Raw genomic sequence first — 8683 nt, 5'->3', positions numbered from 1 at the left:
CTTTGCTAGCACAGAGTATAGTTAAAGCTTCCTCCTTTGTTGAAGGTTCAAGTGCAATCGTGTGTACTACCATTGGAGGCCAAGCATTTGATTGGCTAGGGTTTTTGCTCTTTGTGGTGTTCGTGGGGTTGCTTCGGAAAGTGCCATTGTGATTACGAAATTAATTGGCAAGGTAACTTTCTAAACAATAATTTATTTTGTGCTTTTATGTGTTAAATATCACCAAGGTGATCCATGGTGGAGGCATGTTTTGTTATTTAGTTATAAAGTCTTAATTTTCTTTCTGCTGCCTATTTTGAGCATGCCATCCATAGCCAAACCCATCAGATGACATAACTAATAATGTGTTTATTGAAAATCATCATGATCCATTGGAAACTTCTTTGAATTCTTCATGAGATATTATTGATGAAAAAGTTCTTGAATATGCTAACCATTTTGATGCCCCATCACGTCTCCTAAAATCCCAATTCAAGTATTTGGAATTATCAATTACAACTTCACCAATCAAGCCTTCCATTAAAGAACCTCTTTTATTTTAGCTTAAACCACTACCTAATCATTTAAGGTACTTTTTTTTTGGGAAATTCTTCTACACTACCAATAATTATTTCTTTTTCTCCTTCTAATGAACAAGAAAATAAACTCCTTCAAGTTTTAAGAGATTACCAAAAAGCAATTGGGTGGACCATTGCAGACTTTAAAGGAATTAGTCCATCAATTTGCATGCACAAAATTCTTTTAGAAGAAAGTCTCAAAGCAACCATTGAGCATCAAAAAGCTATATCCGATCATGAAAGAGGTAGTAAAGAAAGAAATTATCAAGTGGCTAGATACAGGTATTATCTATCCTATTTCTAATAGTTCATAGGTAAGTCCAGTCCAATGTGTCCCTAAGAAAGGAGGTATGACTGTAGTTTCTAATGAAAATAATGAGCTCATTCCCACTAGAACTATGATTGGATGGAGAATATGTATATACTATAGAAAATTGAATAAAGCCACTAGAAAAGATGACTGTCAACTACTTTTTATTGATCAAATGCTTGATAAACTAGCGGGTAAGGATTTTTATTGCTTTTTGGATGGTTATTCTGGTTATAATCAAATTGCCATTGCTCTTGAAGACCAAGAAAAAAGCACCTTTACTTGTCCTTATGGAACTTTTTTTTTTCATAGAATGCTATTTGTACTTTGTAATGCTCTAGTCACTTTTCAGATATGTATGATGGTAATTTTTTCTAATATGGTTGAAAAGTTTTTGGAAGTATTTATGGATGATTTTTCAGTTTTTGGTGTAGAGTACATAAGAGATGTGAAGAAACTAATTTAGTTTTAAATTTAGAAAAATGTCACTTTATGGTGCAAGAAGGCATAGTCTTAGGCCATCGAGTCTCTAGCAAAGGTTTAAAAGTAAACAAAGCAAAAATCGAAACAATTGAAAAACTTTCACCTCCTATCTCTGTTAAGGGCATTCGTAGTTTTTAAGGACATGTTGTATTTTATAGGAGATTCATTAGATATTTTTCTAAAATTTCTAAACCATTTTGTAATTTGTTAGAAAATGATACTTGTTTTAATTTTAATGATGCTTGCCATGATGCTTTTGCTAAATTGAAAAAGAGATTAATTTTTACTCATATTATCACTGCTCCTGATAAGAATCTTCCTTTTGAACTAAGGTGTGATGCTAATGATTATGCAGTTGGCACAGTTTTAGGCCAATGAAAAACAAAGATTTTGCATCCTATTTATTATGCTAGCAAAACATTGAATGAGGTTGAAGCAAATTACACTATAATTGAAAAAGAGTTGCTTGCTATTGTTTTTGCTTTCAATAAATTTCTCTCCTATCTTCTTAGCACTAAAGTCATTGTTTACACTGACCATGCAACTATTAAATATCTGATCGAGAAAAAGGATGCAAAACCACGCTTGTTAAGATGGGTACTTTTGCTCCAAGAATTTAACTTGGAAATTCAAGATAGAAGAGGTACGAAAAATCAAGTAGCAAATCATTTATCTAGATTGGCGAATGGAGATCAAGTTAGGATTTCAACAGTGATTAATAAGACCTTTCCTGATGAGTAATTGTTTCATATAAACAAGCAAAAAAATTTACCATGGTATGTTGATTTTATGAATTATCTAGTGAGTAAACTTTTCCCTCTTGAATTTAATTCTCAACAAAAGAAGAAATTCTTGCATGATGTCAAATACTACATTTAGGATGAGCCTTTTCTTTACAAACATTGTGGAGATCAAATCATTAAAAGTGTGTTCTTGAAGAAGAATTTGAAAATATTCTTCATCATTGCCATTCATCTGATTATGGAAGACATTATGGGGGCAAACGAATTGCTACAAAGGTTCTATAAATAGGCTTTTATTGGCGTTCTCTTTTCAAAGATGCTCATAATTTTGTTGAAAGATGTGATAAATGTCAAAGAATGGGCAATATATCTAAGAGACATGAGATGCTTCTCAACAACATCTTGAAAGTCGAAATTTTTTATGTGTGGGGAATTAATTTTATGGGTCCATTTATTCCATCCTTTAATAATAAATACATCTTGGTTGCTGTTGATTATGTCTCTAAATGGGTTAAAGCTGTTGCATTGCCAAGGAATGACTTTAAGGCAATGATAAACTTCTTGCAAAGGAATATCTTCACACGTTTTGGTACACCTAGAGCCATAATTAGTGATGAAGGATCTCACTTCTGCAACAAATATTTTGAGGCACTCTTGTCCAAATATGGAGTCAAAAACAAAATAGCCACTACGTATCATCCTCAAACGAGTGGCCAAGCTGAAGTTTTAAATCGAGAGATTAGAAAAATTTTGGAGAAGATTGTTTGCCTTTCTAGAAAAGATTGGTCCAAAAACTTGGATGATGCTTTATGGGCTTATAGAACTGCATATAAAACTCTAATTGGGATGTCTCCTTATAGATTGGTGTTTGGAAAAGTGCCAGTTAAAATTCTGCTATGGAAGTATACGTATCGAATAGATAACATATAAGCAAGCAGAGTATCGATCCCACAGAGAATTGATCTAAAATTTTACTAAGTACTAAAATTAGAACAATTTAATCTTATCCAAACAATCAAATTCAAATAACTAAACTAATTAACTAAAACTAATTAACCAAAATTTAAACTAAAAAGAAAAATCAAAGTAATAATAACTTAAGTAATATCAAATCAAACAAGCCTAAAATTACAATATCCCTCACACCTCTTATAAATCTAACATCTCTTCCTTAACTTAATTCAATGGGTTGAATTGCTAATCTAGAGTCCTAAATTATTTATAAGGGTCTCCCGACTCATCTTATAAAAATATCTATTTTAACCAAAACACTATATTCCTATGTGAATTGAAATTAAAACAGATTCATTACGTTCATGCTCTAATCTGGCTGCATATGGCCTATAGGTATATCCTTATCCTATACACAAATCAATTAATATGATCATATGCTATCCAATTTTAGTCTACACTAAACTCCCTTTCCCAAGTTTGTTTAGGTTCCTAAATCAATTTAATGGGTGGCCAAGCAATTAAAAGCATTAAGAACAAATTAGAATAAACAATTCAATTCCCATTAAAGATAAGTAAGAAAGAGATTAAAAATTTAGATTACATGTGACTTCTATTACAATCCTAGAAAAACAAAATTAGCTACTCATGATTGCAAAGACAAATAACATTATATAAATTTCAACCATTGAGAGAAACAAGAAAAATAAAAGCCAAGGAAGAAGACAAAACAAATATTTAACGCCTTGCTTTCCAAGTTCCAGCCTCAACTTCTAGCGTCTTGAATCTCCAAAAGTTGTCTAACTTGATCTTCTTAAAAATATCCTATTTATACTAATAAACTTAACCTATAGTCCTTAAGTTGACCTATGATTTAATTCGGCTTAAAAGTGTAATGAGAGGTACAAAAATCAATTATCAGCCTTTATAAATTTCCATTCCCACCATAATACTTCCAACCATTTTCTAATACAATTTTCTCTATCTTAAATGCAGAACTGGGTAAAGTGATCATGAAAGTTGTATTTCTATATCTAAGCTTTCCAATGGTCTAAGAATCGCATCATTTGGAGTTTTTTAGTACAAGTTATGGCTAAAAAACTAAAGTATATGCAAGTAGACTTTTGGGTCTTTCAACACCTTACTTTCCAAAATTAAGCCCAAATCCTTTAGTTCCTACAAATATGTAACGACCGTTCCGTGATCGTTATCGACGTTCGAGACTTGTGGGTAAACTAGCCAAATTCCAAACAAGCTTTACTAGAAATACCCATTAGCTCACTATATACGATCACCATTCCATATTAGTGTTTAAACCATATACTTTCGTATCATAACTTGAACCATAATCATAATAATCAATTCCATCTTTAAAACATATAATCATAAGTATATACAATGAGGTCTAAAGTCTCCAGTTTAATACTTAGTGCATGTTTGGCCTAACTTTTTTTCAGCTTATCTACTTCTTAAAAGCAAAAGCTAGGCTAAACATGATTTTTTGATATGCTCTTAAAAAAAAAGCAGCTTTTTTTTTAAGAACAAAATTTTTAAGAAAAGAGCTTAAAAAAAAGCTCTAAGAAGGAGCTTTTTCTTCAAAACCATTTGAAAACAAGATTCAATAACCTTTCAAGTTACTTTTCACATAAAAAGGCATGGTGTATTCTCTTATATAAAGATCAGACTAAAACTAGTGCTCAAAACTTGCATTTTAAATCATTTAACAATTGCATTTAAACTATGCATATCACACAAAAGATACAAGGCACATATTTTGAATGCAAAACAGTATAAAAGGCTTGTTTCTCGATTCTTAAAACACTTTACGTATATAGCTCATCTATAGATATATCCAAAACAATTTTCAGAACAACTTGCATCCACAATTTCCTACGAGTTCTACCAGCTCATGCTTTTCACAATAACAGTGTAAAATCCATTATAAATCCATTTAAAAATCACCTATTGAGGCTAAGAGCTCATGCTTTCCACAATTGCATTTAATGAAATCCAACAACATTTATAAAACGTATAACATTATATAGCTATGCAAATTTTGAAATAGGGACCCCCCACTCACCTTACAATAGTGGGACACTTCGTCGTTATTGATTCAAGTGTGTATCTCGCTATTTCTACTTGCCGGTCATTCGTTACCTCGCCCGGTATGCCACCACGGTAAACTTTCTTAGCAACAAATTAAACTCAATACATTTAATGTATATAATTTCCACTTCTCTTTCTCATTCAATCACAAATCCTCATTCTACTAACTTGCATCTTGACACATTTTTGCTAAGGTTCTTCATATCCTTTGCTTGTGTAATTCTTTAGATTATAAGTATTGGCAACTTGTTTATAACGTTAGCACACACATATTAATCCTTTCCAATGGTATCTATCAAGTACAACTATCATTTTTGCACCAATAACCTCGCATATGGTAGCAATTATAAATCTAATTTCATCAAGCATTTCCTAAATTTACATGCATCATAATTTACATTCATATGCTGCCCACACTTGCACAATTATTTCCTCACAATATTCAACTAACCGTAGGCTTCAAAAATAGTGTTAAGCTTATCGCTTTCCTTTTTCACTTTGAGTCCATCATGTACCCACGGGTTTATTGGCTTGTATGTCACTAATTTTTCTCCAATCAAGCCAATCTTTGTTGCCACAAGACATTTTTCTTAGTCACTAACTCATTTTCAAAGATTAGTCAAGCTAAAAACAAGAATCCTTACTTTTTCTTGCTTGAATCACCAAAACCAAGCTTTTTCTTCCTTTCTTTTTTTTTTCTTTCTCCTTTCTTTCTTTCCTTTTTCCTTTCTTCCATTTGATCTGATCTATTTTCTTTCCAAGAGTATGGTTTTCCTTGCAAAACAAAGCCATTTTTCTTTTCAAATGCATGGTGGCATGGTGAAAAAGGCATGGAAGCTTGAAAATGTCTTGGAAGCATGAAGGTGAAAAAGAAAATATCTTGTGGGTGGAGATAAGAGCAGACCATGGGATAAGGATGAAGGACCAAACACTTGGCAAAATTACCATTTTGCCCTCCAAGGTTTTCACCCTTTTTATTTGTATCTTCCCACAATCTTTTAATTTCAATTTCTTTTCATTTTTCCTCCTTAACACTTGTACCAATAAAATATCAAGTTCGCACTTCAACGCGAGATCACCATAATATTTAAATATATACTTACCCGCACTAGCTTTATTTAATAAAGACACGTGAGCCCCACTAATGTCATTTTTCTCCAAAATTCCCTCGTTTTTCTTCTCTCTCACTTAGATTGACCATACAGTCCTCTTTCATGATCAATTTCAACATCGAATAAAATATTAATATTTTAATATTATTTTATTCCAAAAGTTTCCACTTGTCTCCTTGGTACCCAAAATGTCTTATTATGCCTTGATTCACTTCTGAATCACTTCTTATCTTGCTAATTCATCCTCAATAAAAATATTATTATTCAATTGTTATTTTCTTACGTGCGAGATATTTTATTCCAAACTATTCCTCTCACCTTTCATCACTTTTGAACACTATAATTAACCTCAATTGGCATCCAATAAGCTTTATTAGCTAACATATCAAAGTAAGGGGTGTTACAATCTCCCTCATTTAAAACGAATTCGTCCTTGAATTCTAATCGACGTAGGGTGAATAGTCAAAGTTTTAAAATTCTGCCACATCACTTTTGTCGGGCATTCTTAACGTAGTATCTTAGTTTATGCTTTATATCATCTTCCAATCTCTATAGAAAACTCGACAATGCCATAATATATACAATTATGTGTACTACACTTCTTGAATCACATCAATACTATTCTTCATTTTATAAAGAGAATTCAAATGTGTCATTAATTCTAGTTGCACCGGAATCAAATCAACCTTAAATTATCAATCATGTGTGTTTACATAACCATTTACAATTCCTCTACCTTGATCTTTCATCAAACCTTTCAACATTCAAGCATTTATCCCACCATTGACTATGGGTCTAAATCATCAATCAATCTCTATTTTGTTTTATGTACTCCCATACAAATCTCATTTAGGCATTTCATAATACATAAGGATCAAAATGTTTTATCCATTTCATATATATTCAACATTTTAAATGATTCAAATGCAGTAACCGATAGTACTATATTCTTTAAAATAATCTCCAATATTTTCATGATCGAGTGCTCTCTAAGTAATCTCAACTTATACCATAATGCATTTCAATAATTAACGATATTCTTGCATGCATCCTCATGACTTCACTAATATTTATAATTCCCGAGTCATAACCAACTTATTAGTCATATGTCACATGCAAACATACTTAACTTTTGATTCCTTAAAGTTATTTCAAATGTCGAACCTCATCGGGTCTACTTAATGGCAAAGTAATCATTGCCTTAAACCAACATTTCCAGACATTCTCATATTTGCAACTTATCCTTATACTTATGTGACATAACAGTCACAAGCCCCAACGTGACTATATAACTATTTGCTCTTTGGGCTTTAATGTTTTCTCATTGTGAAAATCTCTCGAATTTATCTCATCAGGGTGTTCACAAGGTGGATACAAGTCCATACCTTACAGTTCAATGCCTAAAGCAGTGAACACAATTTCATTGCTAAAGTTTTACCCTTATTTACCAATCATAGCTCCCTTGCACATTTACCTGTGCATTGTTTGGTTGCTCACGAGCCACTCATGGCCATCTCATTTCGTCCTCTTATAGCAAGTTAAGCTAGTATATTCTCTTATGCCTTTCCATATACTTCCAAAACGCTTAAACACATCCTTTAATAAGATTTCGTTGAGGACTTAAACAATCAAAGGCTTATCTTCACAGCCACTTATAACTTTAACAGTTTAAGGTATGCTTAATAGCATTTTAGCTCATTGGCCCCAATGGACATTATTTTAAGATCTCCTAAGGCATCCTGGTTCTTAATTCAGACCGTATCAACTAACTTAGTATATTTTCATTGATTATTCTTAAAATTCTTATGCTCATTATAACAATATCCATATTTCTCCCATCATTTATCTTACTTTTCATTCACTCTTTCCTTAGCCTTTTAATAGGGCTTAGTCTCTTGTCCCTTTTATTTCGTAGGATTTGACTTTAGTCTGCGTAATGTTTATCTTAATATTTCACATAGTAATTTAGGAACTTCTCAATTCATTCATACAAATACTTTCTAAAACCGTAAAACTCTAATTAACAAAGCTTAACATCAAGTCCAATGACCATAATTTTGCTCACTAATCCATCTTCATGCCCCTCACATCTTATTTTTACCTCCTAACATAAGATGTTCCTAATGCCACGGCTCTAGACGGTCAGCACTGCGGCACTATAGCTGCTAGAAATTTACTTTATCAAAACAATTCTCCTACCTTTAAGGCTACTACCTTAATCATTCTCAACCGTATGGCTTTCCTTTGAGTCTATACCACAATTAGCAAAATTAACTTTCTATCACAAGTATGCAATCGGAACATTAATTTCAACATATCTATTTCACCCTTTTTGTGGTATGCCAAAATCGTCGTTTAGGCATATTTCACTACTAACAATCATATACCTTTACCATAACATTTAGTGCAAATTTGGTTAAG

The sequence above is a fragment of the Theobroma cacao genome, chromosome 1 (genome assembly GCF_000208745.1).
Source record: "Theobroma cacao cultivar B97-61/B2 chromosome 1, Criollo_cocoa_genome_V2, whole genome shotgun sequence".
Classification (NCBI taxonomy): Eukaryota; Viridiplantae; Streptophyta; class Magnoliopsida; order Malvales; family Malvaceae; genus Theobroma; species Theobroma cacao.
Note: the sequence above shows the minus strand (reverse complement) of the source record.